We start from the raw sequence: 12,131 nt of genomic DNA on the forward strand, positions 1-12,131 counted from the left end.
GGTTTTCGAAATATACGTATGTGGTGACTTGCAGCAAAAATATCGGCATAATTTGTAGCGCATTGAGTTGTAAAACAATAGCATATTATGAACCAGTGTACACAGTAGTCGAATAATCCAATTCAATAACTTGATTTTAACAGGTTGTGCCACATTGCCAGTCCCTTTATTATTTACAGTTTTTTCGCGTTTTTCATGCCAAACCCAAAAGTATCCACAAACCTTCTAATGCAATGATGTAAAAAACTCAAACATATTCGGAATTAGCGTGGCCGATAGACAAATAATCCAACCCAAGCAATTAGATTTTGAAAACTTTTGCCAAGCTGTCACTCCCTACTGTATATCCATCCCATTTAGATTGTTGCGAAAGAAACATATGCAGTACAGCCCCAAGCAATAATACATTAGCATCCCAACTTGAAAAACAATGTAATCTAAACCTACAACCCAGAATGCAGCCACTGTACCAAGAAGGTATAAGTGCAGGCAACTGTACATCAGTGATAAAATCAATTAAATTCCTACCTGGATGTGGTACACTTTTCGTATTTTGGTTCAGCTTACCTGGACTTTCATGAAATGTACTGTATTAATCAATCCTACTGTATTTATCTCAATAGTGTCCTGTAATGTATTATTTTCCTTCATCTTTTCTAAGTACTGCATGTGGCTAAACCTTAAGAGAATAGAACAATCTTCACTGAAACAAGACAAAAACAACTCAGAATGTATACAACGTACCATTTATATTTCTGCTCACGAGGATAATTTGGTGCACAAACGTCAAGGTTCTGGACTTTATTAAGAATAATGTATCGTCATTTAGTGCATGGCAGGCTGATCAGGGAATTATACCACTGGCATTATTGTGCATCGAACTGATAAATCTGCAGCAACTTGGTCCTGAGCACACAGACACACACACACACACACACACACACACACCAGAACTTGCCTTTAACATGTAGTGTGTGGTATTTAACATGTGCTACCACATGTAGTGTGTGATATTTAACATGTGCTACCTGACACTCGTACCGTTGTCACAGCTGAAGGTGTAGAAATACTTTAATTATTTACGTTAATTACAATAATCTGAAGACTCCATTTCTTAGCACATAGTTATTCAACTAATTAATGTGTGCAACATTTTTTTAATTAACTATATTCAATTACAGTAAACTCAAATGTCAACAGACTCAGATTATTTTAATGTGTTTCAAAAGAACTGAATATATAGTTACTATTGTTTTGCACCACACAGTGAAGAGTTCCAAGAGAAACAAGATGAAGCAGAGATTATTAACGTAAGCTGTTATGTGACGTAGACCAAAATAACATGAGCGGAATAATTTGGCCCAATAATTATCCACAGAAGAATGGACAATCCTTTCATATTACGGTGCAGCTTCTGTTTTACTATCTGGAGAGATCTCCTTTGGTAAGGTATTAATATATTAATAATGTACAGTACAGTTCAATGGTTTTATTCATTCATATACAGGAATCTAGCAATTTCATTTATGACCGTTTGAAAATCTGGTATCCGCTTGTAGATCATCAGCTGTGGAAATAAAACGTATTTATAATAAGAGAGTTTGTTTCATTACATCCTAATTAATTGAATTATTATACACCTAAACGCACGGAAGTCGAATATAATGCTACTATCAGTCGCCACTCACCAGCTCTGCTCACCACGGAATCTCAGAGCGTTCTGCCGGGAGTGCCGTACGATATGTTGGGCAAACACTACATTTTTACAGTACCTAGACTTCACATGTAACTGCTACACCAGCGCGGTTAAGGATGCGTGACCAAAAAGACGAAATGATGAGAATTAAGTGTTCTGTTCTCCTAGTAATTAGGGCAATTAATTATAAAAAAAATCATGCTCCAGGGACAATTCAAACAACTAATTATACAAATTTCAACATCCTTACTCAGCGTGTTCAGGACTACGTATTCCGAGATTTTGAGCAAACTCAATTTTTAGTCACCAAAATCATTCGAGAGGTAAGTACGTGGGAATTCCACGTTTGAGAAGTGGCAACACTGGCACTGCTTCTGCACCCTGCAGACACACGGTAAACTTGACAGACAGAGGAGTCACGGCCATCGGACGTACAAGAGGTATAGCGGTGACCCAGTTTAAACGGGGAAGTTATTGGTTATGCTGAAATTCTTGACTGTAATTATCCAGACATTTGTGAAGAAAAATTAATCTTGTCCATATTCTTGTAGTCTTCCTGTGGTATTGGCAAGCTGTTGCTGTTTTAGTCGCCACGGTGGATATGAACTTGGACGCCATGTGAGCTACAAGTAACGTATATATATATACTCTGTATATTGTACTGTGTCATGCATAATATTGCATATTCCACACACCAAGACATTTACCTCTTGTACCTCTGGAGTCGACTCGTTTGTGCAGCCTGCCAGTTCCTACTTCTGTAAGGGTTAGTTTTCAGTTTTTGTCAATATCTCCTCTTCCCTTTCTTATCTTTATCTTTAATTCCTACTGCTCAAACAGAAGACAGATTTGCCTGCATACCTTAACCAGTGATTTTTTATTTAGCTTTTCCAATTTTCATTTAATGTATTTTTATGTTTCCTTCCAAATGGCATCTCTGTTTACATGTTATATCTTAGTTGATCTACCTCATAATTTGTTTAGACTTCCCAATACCCCTCAAACATAACATAACTCACGTGGTTCGAGAAGTGAAAGATTTTTACTTTCAGTTCTGAATATTTCACTCTACATATCCGCAAAATATTGGTCGTATTACTCGGAAGTTTCATAAATCACGATTCCGGACACCTTTTTTTCAATCCCGTACACCACAAATAAGGGAATCATGGATATATTATAACGTAGAAGAGATTCAAATAGCATCACGGTCTTTTTGTGGCGCCCTAACACCCAAGAGTGTCTTATTGTTGACGAGGTTGTCCACGAAGTTATTGTTTATATGTATAGTCACCCAAAAAAGTCCTGTCGCGAACCATGAACCCCGAGATTCAGATTCTTGAATCCGAAGCATTTATGGACAGAATAATGTATCAGTGTCTACTGCTTCGGGTTCACGAGTCTGAATCTCGGGGTTCGTGGTTCGCGACAGGACTTTTTTGGGTGACTACAAAAACAACAACTTCGTGGACAACTTCGTCTGTGTTATAACTCTTAAGGCATCTTCAGGACGCACTTTAAGTATATTTGTACACTCTACAGCAAATGAATTTCTGTATTTTAATTCGTAAAGTTTTTCAGCTGGTACAACAACTATAAAATATTAAAGGTAGGGGGATTTATGGTTGACTTGGCTGTAACTACTGAATTGAAAGGATACGTTTATGAACAAATACACACAAACACCTTTTAAATTGAGGGGATCATCAGAACATTAGAAACCTCAGGATATTCTTACCTAATCATGGCCTAGCCTAGCCTAACCTAACCTATAACCTAACCCCCCTACAAGGTAATGTTAAGGGCTTTAATCATCAAGTGAAATAAGCTGGGGCGTATATTCATCAGGTGATTCAAAGATGGCCAGCAAGTTAAGACTAAGATACAGACTAGATACGGGAGCATATACAAACATAGAAAATATAACTGTAAGTGGTTATTGAGATTAACTGTAGTTGTGGAACAGGAATCTTGAAGCGGAAACATCACTTCCACGCTCAATAACAATGATGGAGTTATTAAAGGTGTGGCTGTCACAGACGTATAATCTCAAAGGTATTATAATTGAGGAAGATACCTATTGTAACGGTAGATAAGAGTGGGGTGGGTGGCTGGCGGTACAATGGGAAGGTATATACAGAAGTTAATTGGACGTCTTCAGGCTCAGGGACAAGCGATAACCGTCTTTATGTTAGTGTGAGTTTGATCAAAGTATCGCTTATAATATTTTCCCAGGAACAACTCTTTCTGTGTTAGTGTCGGTAATCTTATGAGGAACGTTTAATATGCATCAATAACCGCTAGTGAATGATGTCAGTGGGGATTACTGTCGGATTTCCTGATGATTGAAAAAAGACATCTCTTCGGTCTGACATACTTGCTGGAAATCCTTACGTGAGAGACAAAATCAAATTTATATAATTATTTAAGTGATTATCATTAGTATGTATGAAGCTCACCCAACAGTAAATTGTTATTTTGTCCGCAACATTAAACTGCTCTTTCGCTGATAGGCGAATTGGATACACACTTGCAGTCATTCCTTCTCGGCGGGTGTTTGCTGAAGGTGTGATACAAAGCTTTTAAAAGTCGCCATTCAGGTCAGGCTGGAGAGTGAGCGACCTCCAACTGAACAGGGGCGTCATTGATGCTCATAACTTCCTTCATCTGTGAGGTCTGTCCCCAGTCACCGAAGGTAACCATAAGGCCACCACTCGGCTTCTCAGGAGTGATGGAAGGTGGAGGATATAGTCTCACCACCTTCACCTGCTCCCAGTGACTCGCGTGTCTGCTCTCGCTAAGGTCTTGTCTCGGAGGCCAGCGACACAAATAAAATAAAGTACATCAGTAGGAGAGGCGCTACCGAGTACTGTACCAGACGGTGTGTTAGTGTCACTAGAGTGTACAAGGACAACCCAGAGAGTGGACACTACGTCATTTGTGGTGGTCGCTCGTCTAAGGTCATAGAAAGTGTTTTATCAATGTTATTAACTGACCACAATATAAAATGATGTATTTCATATTTTTTGTTACTTTACATCAAATACCACACTAATTATCTCGAGTTTTCACCGCGAAGTACATGTGTTAGCGCCAACACTTAAACTGCATATGGTCTAAACAATGTGAAATACAGATTACGATATTAAAGACCTTAGTTGTTGTAGCTTGTAATACTCTATAGCACCAGCATCGATTATATTTATCAAACTGCATATTAATAATGATACCCCAAATGCAACCGTTTAAAATTATGATAAAAATATACATTTTATATATATACTATAAACACAAAAGATAAAGACAAGAGACGGAAGACCTTACAACTCAACGAACGGTTCAGTTACGTTCTATCACACGGGAACTTAACACCCAGCCTTCGGTCATGGGGTCGAATGGGGTCATGTGTGGGGAATAGTTCCTTATCAGGGGTTCGAGGCCACGACCTGATGTCCTCCTCGTTCACCAAACAACCACCAGAGCGTCAACGAATATGGATGTAAACAGCATAATAAGACTCCGTAAACTCACTATGACGAATTACTGTAAACTACTCACGTTAAAACACCTATAATGAAGACTTACAATAAACAGTATTGTCAACCAAGACCACAATAATAACAGAAGACGTGTGAAATATTCTTACAAGTCCTACGATAACTCGGATAACATTAAAGTTCTCCTACAAGTTTATCTGGCCCTGTGAGTTACAAAATCCTCTCTACAGTAGCTTGGTATCTGAAGTTCTATGTCATGTTATACTGTACTGTTGAATGTATGTGTGGTACTGAGACTGGTGGTGGTGAAAAGAAATAAAAGCTGAAATAGGCGTTTCCCATAATCCCATTTCGAGTTCTAATTAACGTCATGCAGAGATACCAACAAGGAAATTAACTCGGTAGGTGCGTCTTGTGCCCAGGTGTACTCGGAAAATCAAAACACACACACACACACACACACACACACACAAGGTACAACAGACATATTTTACTCCATGAATCAGTATTGACATAAAAAACGAAGTAGAATAATATTTCCCCCTATGACAAGAGACAAGGAGAGTATGGCAACAATGGCCCGGAACACATTAGACTTTATAATTCTCTCTCTCTTCCTTCCTTTGTCCTTAAACCTTGAATTCATCTTTTAATTTATACAATACAGTGGGTTGATCAGGCCACAAGCAGTACACTCTGGTATATGACATCACCAAGCCGGCAATGTTAGCCCAGGGCAGAACCTGTTGTAAAGTTCACCCACTAATATTATTCTGAGCTGATTTTCCTGTGGTACCAGTAAGCGTCAGTGGCAGAAATATACAGTATATATCAATAAAAGAGTAAATTAAAGCAAGATTATGTAATTTATTGGTGAGAAAATCAATATAAACTTTGGACAGTAATTCCCTAAACAAATAATTAAGGTTATAAACACGTAAATTAATAAAAGTACAAATAAAAAGGTAACAAAATAATAATCTACGTTTTAGGATATTTAAATATGAATAAATTTTGTCATCAAGGGACAAAACATAAATAAACAGAAACGATAATCTTAAAGTGTAATCGAATAGTCTCCCCGTCGACCAAGAGGTGAAATCTTCAACGGGTTATATCGGAAATTTTCAGAGCGGGGCAAAGTACTATAAATGAAACCTATATCTGTATTTCAAAGAAGATTTTTGTAGTGTTTATGTACCTAAAAGCCTGTTACGTAGGAATTTTTGCACCCTTAAAATAAAATACGTACTACAGAAAATTCAGATGTTAGGTGTTGATAGCGTAGAGTAATGGTGAAGTTATTCAATCTACACACAGAGTGACGAGGCTTGATAGTATGACTGGCGCTTCTTGATGTGACCAAACACAGACAATAACGACTGGAGAATGACTCACAAAACACTGGTGACTGAGTATGAAGGTGATTGTTATTATTCTGACGTCAAGTTCCTGATAGTTGGAGAGATTGAATAAAAATGACGTACGTTTTTATATATATTTTTGTCGCGTCTCATTGATCCGGGAATGAGCTAATCAACACAGTCATTTTTTTTAATATATTATCTATTGTATGTGCATGACGACAGGGAATCAGTTTATATTTTCACTACAAAATGTATCCCTTCACTTTCTCCTAAATCCAATGATACCAAATTGACATATCACCATTGACACCATTATGAAAAAATCGAAGTGTATGCAAGTAAGGAACAATACAAGCATATTTATTATCATCGTGTTTCATATAAGCCTTAACATGCTGCTGTACGGTGACCTGCTACTCAAGGGGTTAAGTCATCGTACTGAAGGGGTTAAGTTAGTTTTGAATGGAGGAAACTACAGTGGGCTTATTGACCCATACTGTGCAGTCCTGTTTACACCCAACCCCTATCGCCCATATGAAATAAATAAAATAAAAAACTTCTCAGAACCGCCACTGTTTTTCATGAATCTGGATCATGACCTCACATCAAAGCACACACCGTTACACTTGCTCCCTAGCGGTGTGTTCCTTGACGCCCGCTGACTCCAGTTTATCATTTTGTGGTCCCTTCATATCCTGCCGCGCTGAGAACTGGTACATACGTCTCACGCTCCCCCGGGTGGTTCTGCCTGACGAGGAGGGGTTCAAGGGCAGGAGTTGGACTACCAGCAGGAGACCTCACACATTATTATGATCAGTAATTGAGGAAGTCCGTGCGAAAACCGACTGGGAAGACCTAATTTTTGTTTAACATGAAGGACGCCAGCGACTTGTTAAGCCACACATTACACACATAAACTTTCTGTGTCCAAAATTATCTTAACAATGCTCAATTACAAAAAGAGTTACCATTTCCATTTAGGTATTCTTTTGGGATTATATGGGTACGTTTATGAATTAGGCGGCAATATGTAATTTATATCCGGTGTGTAAGTATTAGTCTTTGCACCACATCCTCATTAGCTTTAATACCCCAACTGGCTCACAAATTTCCAGCAATGTGACGTCAGGGCCATGTGGCAGACGCCTGGCCTGGGGTAGTTAAGTTCCGTGGTGTATTAGTGCCGTTAAGCTTATATATAGGTCACAGTGTCAGGACCCACACCCATGTGTACACAAGCTCCAAAAAGTATCTTTACAAATTTGTGTTAGACAATATGACATAACGGACGAGGGATTTTAGACAATTTTACCGAGACAACAGGAGTCACAGAGTTCATTTTGAATTTCATGAGACCCGTCCGTAAAGATGTTTCCGTGGGTAGTGGAACTGACTTAATAGCTCGAGGATAAAATTCCCTGAGCCAGCCTTTGTTTACGTCTCTCGGTAACTTGGCCGTTCTCAGGTGTCAGAACATGGCGGTCCTCCTTATTGCTGAACTTCCCTTATAGCGGAGGATTAAATCTATGCTCGCGATCACAGCTCAGGGCTGTGACAAAGTGTGTAATTTCTCGGCTAGGGGGAGCTACGCTTACAACACCCAACAAATTCTGAAGCAGCGTTGCAAAATGTTCGCCAGGTTTTCATCATACGCTTTATTTTGTTTCCTGGATGCCATCTGCCTCAAGGTCAGCGGGAAGAGATGAATTTAATGTCTCTTCGGTTCATGCTTGGGGAGGCACCACAACCTTCCTAACGCAGTGTGTGTGTGTGTGTGATTAAGAGTAACTGCGTTCATGAATGTCACAAACCATAACAATGGAAGCGGTGACAAGAATGCCTTTCATTTTCTGTGAGTCGTGACCATCAGACATCAACACACGTAAACACAACCAGAAATCTTTAATCATCGTCTCTAGAGTGTATAGCTTTTATAGGAAGGAATTGTCTAGTCCTGTTGTACTCGTCTGATCGCAACTAATCAGAATAGAATACTGAAATAATTATTATATATCAACCTTATTTAGGTACAAAAAAAGTGAAATACAAAAGAGACTATGTCTTTTAACTCGTTGTCAATATCGTGGCTCCAGGAGAGGAAGGTGCTTTAAGTTAGGGGCTTCTCTTGCCCAATCACGCCATCAGTACTCCGGGGTGAGAAACAAAACCAAAACAGCAATCTATTATCATCAAAACAAACCTTTATTCATTTAGACTATTCCTTCCCATAAACTCATTAATCTTAAGTCTTCATATCTCCGTAAAAAGTGACACGAGAGACAATATATTCACTGTACGTATCCAAAAGAGCTACAGGGGCGTCACCTCAACACACCGTGAACCATAGCGCGACAGATGATGTTGGGTAAGGCTTATACATGGCCTCCCGCACCTCGTCATTAACTTAATGTGAGGCAATATGTTTTTCTAGTAGAACATAACATCACGATATAACGTAAGATACAAAATAATGTAGAGGTTGGTGAAACTGAGACGAATTCGGGTATTGTGACAGCGAATCTTCGACGAGGGAAATAAATACGGGAGAGGTATTTATCTTTTTTGTAAATATATTGACTCTACACTACACGAGACACAATAAGTGAGGAGATATCTAGATTGATTTATACTCCAAACTCCAAATCCTTATATTAACCAATGACCATAGTAAGTCCTCACACTTCACAGACTCAGAACACGATAATGAGACTGTGTTATGTTACCTCTAGTCCTCAACAGTCAGTACAGTAGTCTCGTGTCTCTCTCTCCCTTGGTTGTTATATATGATTCACGAGCGTTGTGGTGTAGGAACATCTGGGTCACTCACCACCTACAGGAGAGGAGAGGTGACAGTGGTTTGACATCATGAAATATAGGGAAAGGGGTGATATAACGTACTACACACACACACACACACACACACACACACACACACACACACACACACACACACTTTACATCAAACTCTATGTCGCAACTTGTGTATATAGCGTCCAGGGTTCTTGAGGGTTAAAAACACAAGTCATTATGTTGGGATTCGAGTAACATTTTGCCTGCCTTGTGAGCTTATTATTACCTTATAGTTCTTGTTATCCGCTACACTATAGTTACTTCTGCCTATAAGTAAATTACAACAACGATATTTAATTAAATTTGTTCTTCAGTACAGTGAAACCTCCATATAACGGACTTATCTCTATATAATCCGTTAAATGGAGGTTTCATAATCTAAAAGACCCTTGATTAACGGACTTTCATCTCTATTCTGTATATTCTATACTGTAATACCTTTAGCCATCATAATAGCTCTATTAACTTGTATATCTGATTGACATAATAAAACTCCCACTTATATTAGAACGAGACCGTCAACATTACTTCAGACTGGAATAATATGTATACGGAACATCAGTAATAATCACATGACATATTTTTCACTAACTCAATAAAATTTAAGGATAGGAATTTTTTTTACCGTTGTGTGAGAATTAAAGGTACAGACTTGCATGAAAACGCCGAGTCATCCACTGCTCGACATAACCGGAAACAGTAGACGCTTTACTGTTGTTACCTGAACGTGGTTACCTGAGGTCCCCGTCCGATGCCTCGCTGGGTCAATGAATTCACGGAAATGACAGCCAGGGAGTCCTCATTGAGTAACCTTACTTATCCAGGGTAATGTTTTTATCGCCCTGACAAATTATTGGAGGAAATTTGCTTGCCGGGATATTTGTTAATGGCTAAAGGTTCAATAAACACCTTAAAATACACTAATTTATTGTTTGTATCAACTCACAGAGCACGTGTGCGTCTTGTTGGTGTCAGTGGAAGTAACCCTTGTCATGTGAGGTCATAGTTCCTGTCACCTCACGTCTGGAGCATCTCAGCTTAGTGGGATGACGGGTTAATGTAAAGATACGAGTAAATTACCTGCACCTGACTAATCCCAGTACACTGACTGACCTCCCTGGTTAAATATGTACGGTGAGGTGAAGTTAGGTTACGCAGCACCTGCCAAATTCCCTCTCAAAATATTAGCTTGTGTATCGGGAACGTGTCAGGCTCGTGGACAAGAAAATTCACTTGCCCGGCCACTGCTAATGTACTCAGCCTGCTTCATACGTTGAGTACTTTTCTTAACTGCTTTATAAAGTGAATAAATAACAGAGATGTTTTCGTCTTTATACAGTCTCAGGTGTTATAAATCTTAACAGTCCAAGATAACATGAGGTTCTTTCTTCATGAAACCACTAAAGTAAAGACATGTTTTACCCAGATCATTCGCAGATGAACATTATATTCCTTCATGCTTGTGTAAACTTAAATAGTTCCATTACTCACTGAATTTGAGATAAATGCCAGACTTGAGTTAATCATTGAATATTTGATACATCGAATAAAGATTATACCAAAGTGTCTATCTGTAACGAGAAAATGATCGTAATCTAAGCTAATTTAACCTTTATCTAACCTAAAGTGATTTAACCTAATCTTAACCTACACGAACTTGACTTAACTTAATTCCTTTTGAAAAATGCACCGAAGAAACAGTGAAGTCGTGCGAGGAAACAGGAGGTCAGGGACAAAGGCCAAAATGATCGACAAAACATCAACAAACCTTAAACCGAAGGCCGTCCAGGTGTTAAAACTGTGGACGGAACTGTGGCTACGTCCGACCACTTCACGTCAAACTAATATACCGAAATAAAACTCAATTAACAGATGAATTCATAGAAGTTATTCAGGAAGGATATTGAGTCTTAAACGCTTTAAAATATTCAGGAAAGGTATTCAGGATAAAGGTTGTGTGTCATCCTATAAATATCAGGAAATATTAATTCAGAACGCTATTATTTTTCTCATTTCTAAACGCTATTATTTTTCTCATCTAAACGCTATTATAACGTGTAGAAACACAAATTAAGTGAACGATACTCAAAGACACCTAGCCACATGAAGCGCTTGAATATAAACAAACCAACAATATCTCCTAACCTCTATAGCCAAACTGTAAATTAAGATTAAACACTTTTTTGAGATTGTCGTCAGATCATCAAATTTATATTATGGTTGTGTAAAATATCTTTCCATTCATAAGTAAGATCAGAGGAAGTTATGCGTAGAATACTGAATGGGCGCAGAGAGGCCACCTTGGGGAAGTCTAGCCGCTGGTGACCTTCTGAAGGCCATCGGCGTCACCGCGATGACTTTTCCCACGGCGTCAGTTGTGCCTAATTACTATGGACACCAACACAGCTTCACGAGATGTTGACTATACAGCCTCTCACACGTGTTACTATGTACAGGATATATGTATGAATGTCTATGTATGTTACACACATACAGTACATGTATATTTTGAGGTTATTTACACATTCGTATAACATGAAATATACATACAAAATATGCACAAAATTACACATTCAGGAAGTTATGATACTGGTCTTATACACAGAACAATGTGCTGATAAATAATCATAATTATATTGAACTTTGTATAATAAATAGAAGCACAAACAGTGAGCGAGCAAAAATATTGTGTTAGTATATCAATTAATAATTTCAGTAATG

General features: G+C 38.5%; 1 protein-coding gene across 1 annotated transcript in view; it reads left to right on the top strand.

The window, feature by feature from the left end:
• Positions 1-2,128: 2,128 nt before the first annotated feature.
• The window catches only part of LOC121858676 (low-density lipoprotein receptor-related protein 2-like), a 42,419-nt gene continuing 32,416 nt past the window's right edge, over positions 2,129-12,131 (top strand). Inside the window, exon 1 of the mRNA XM_042355249.1 lies at positions 2,129-2,462. The gene's annotated coding sequence lies outside the window, so the exon portion shown is untranslated. The remainder of the gene's footprint in view (positions 2,463-12,131) is intronic.

Source organism: Homarus americanus, unplaced genomic scaffold, assembly GCF_018991925.1.
Source record: "Homarus americanus isolate GMGI-L3 unplaced genomic scaffold, GMGI_Hamer_2.0 scaffold74, whole genome shotgun sequence".
Lineage (NCBI taxonomy): Eukaryota > Metazoa > Arthropoda > Malacostraca > Decapoda > Nephropidae > Homarus > Homarus americanus.